This window comes from Eimeria acervulina, genomic scaffold (assembly GCF_000499425.1).
Source record: "Eimeria acervulina Houghton genomic scaffold, Eah_scaff61, whole genome shotgun sequence".
Lineage (NCBI taxonomy): Eukaryota > Apicomplexa > Conoidasida > Eucoccidiorida > Eimeriidae > Eimeria > Eimeria acervulina.
In genome coordinates, this window is record NW_013549692.1 from 87,993 (window position 1) to 90,860 (window position 2,868).

The following is a 2,868-nucleotide window of genomic DNA, read 5'->3' on the forward strand; positions in this document are numbered from 1 at the left end:
TATATATATATATATATATATATATATATATTATATGCAAAATATATAGTATATAGGTAGTTGTATATGCAATATATGCTGTACATTACTTACATTTTTAATGTCAGATCTTTGCTTTCTTTAGGCTGTGGGGAGGGAACCGTCAGGGGTAAAGGTAAAGATCCTAGTTTGGAGAAGCCTTCCTACAAATTGTAGATGAAGGCCCCTAGCTTCAGAAGAGAAACATCACAGTAATTCCTCAGCAACAGAGACAAGCTTGAGGGCTTCGGGTCTTTGAGGCATGCAACGCTAACCAAGGCTAGCTCGCTCCAGCTAGCAACATTGGCTGTAGGGCGTAGACTGCATGCACGCTGCAGTTCCTCTGTGCATGCAACATGTTTCTTAAGGGCCCCAATTAAGGGGGTCTAACTGCTTCCACTGCTACTTCTGGGGTTCTTCGGCTGTTAGCTGAGTCAAATCCCTCAAAACAACTCTCTTGTTGAGACTATTACAATGGAGTGTATGCATTACTTCGTTGTTTCTGCAGCGCTTTTGCATTGCATTGGAGCCTCCTAGCTTCTTCCTTTTTAAGTTAGTGGTTCCACTCCTTCTATTCATTCCTTCTACCGTAGAGGCTCCTGTTGCTGTTGTTGTTGTTGATGCCTCTATCACTGATTCCCGGTACATAGGCCTCAGTGTTATCTTTTGGAGACTGCAGGAGAGCCCTTCACTAAATCAGCATGAGGTGCTTAGGATTATTTTGTGTTGAGGTGCTCCAGCGTAAGGGCCCCGTTTCATAGAAATCTGACTGTCTTCTGAGTTGAGTTTGAATTATGCGCCCACTGCCTTAACCTATTTCGTCTCCTTACTACTGCCATTAACACAGCCTAGGTTCCGAGACTAAGCCAGTGAATATAGAGACAGGCTGCGCGTCTTAGCCGCAGCTCCTTCTACCAGAGCCTCTTCGCAGAGGGTTTTGTGGAGAGCTTGCAACCGCTGAGCACTAGTGCAAACTTCTCTAGGCACAGAGTTTACTCGGGGTGGATATACACCTGCGGGTATACCCACTTCGAGTAAACTCTGTACGTTTACTCGAGGTCTTGTTGATGTTTCTCAAGACATTGCTACTCCATGCCTTTAACTCTTTTCTACTTTTAAGTGTCTCCCATTGTGGGAACTGCATTTGCGTAGCTGAGTCTCTCAGAATGTCTTCAGGGCTTCGTGAGAGCAGGGTCCTCAAGCATCTATTTTTGCTTGTTTTTTTTCTTTTTCTCCGCGGGGATCGCATTCTTAACCGACAGATCAATGGGCTGTATGTACCTGGGTCAGTACATGCTAAACTACTCTTCTTTCTTCTTACCTCGCTCTCTGGCAGTGAAGTCTTTGCTCGCTTTGATGATGCCTGAATACTCCGTGATCGTGGTGTGTATTCACTCTGTCTTTAATTGCTTCCCTCTCCCCAGTCTGTCCCTCTTCAAGGAACAGCTTCTCTCTGTGCCAGTGCTTCGAGTCCACCGGCGGCTATCTAATCATCAATGCTTCTTCCTTCTTGCTGCTGTAGCTTTCTACCCTATCGATAGGGTAAACACTTTAATCCTCCTTGACTTTGCTATAGCCTGTTCTCTTTCCGCCCGGGAGATTAACTAACATGAAAGCGCTCCTGGGAACGCTTCCTTAGCCCACGCATGCACATGGAAGCTGCTGCGTGGTTGTGTTCAGGCTAGCCGCAGTTGTCTTGCTTCGCCTTCTACTAAACAAGAGTTTAGCAGCATCTCGAGCGTTTAAGGGGTATTTAAAACAAAGCACACCTCCAGAGAAGCAAGATATTCATTCTCACTGCTCCCACATCGAGATATTCTTTCTGGTTTGGTGGTTGGCACTGGCGGATGCTCTGTTTTATAAATTATTATTAAAAAAAGATAAAATAAAAAACAGTTTCAGCTGGGCGGGGTACGGATACTGCGACGAGGCTTCGAGCAGTTTGCTGTCTCCTTTAAAACAGCAGATATTGAGAAGCCTTTATTATGTGAGTGGAGGGAAGGTTCTCTATTTCACAACACTTCGGGAAGAGACTATCAAGATAAATCTTTTCTTTTTTGAGGAAGGGAGCCTTCACAATTAACCCGAGATGCTCACCAACAAGCCAAGCGGTAGGGGGGAGGTATGCTGCTCTTTTTGCTTTTCTTCAGAACGACATGTTGGTGCGATTGTGCCGGGAGACTTGGGCTTTATCCGAGGGTTTAGAAGATTTAAAATATAGTTTGAATAGGAGTCTAAAGCAGGTTATTGTTATTCTTCAGTCTCCACCACCCGCTCTGAGCTCTGAGACCCAACGTGCTTAGCTGGGACACAGAGGAGACAGTCTCCCGCACCTTGCTGCATCTCCTGCTGCAGAGGGAGCGCCACATGCAAGCGCCAACAACTCCTCTTCTGATGCATGCGCTAGCCCTGTAGACAATAATTGTCGTAGAGCTGCTTACCCCCTCCCAATAGCTACCCTCTACCGAATTCAAAATGCATGCAAAAAATATAAAGCTAAGCACCCCATAGCTGCTGCTGGCTCTTGGAAGGCTGCATAAAGGAGGGAAGGTGATAAACTTTTCTGTAGGTTGCACTTTAATTAATTTAATCCCTTCAAATGCCTCAAATATTCTCTGATAAGAACAGAGACTTTTGTTATAGACTCCGTCTAACGTATCTCTTCCTGATGGTGTCTCCTGTCTCTATAAGGGAGCTGTGCATTGTCTTGAAGAGAGATGAATCTGCATTACAGAGTACAGAAGCAGCTTCTGCTTTCAATAAACAGCAGAAGCAAGCTTCTTGATGCTGCTGTCTCCTCTTCTTTAAACCCCTATACACCTCATCCATAGACACCCCCCCCCCTCCCTC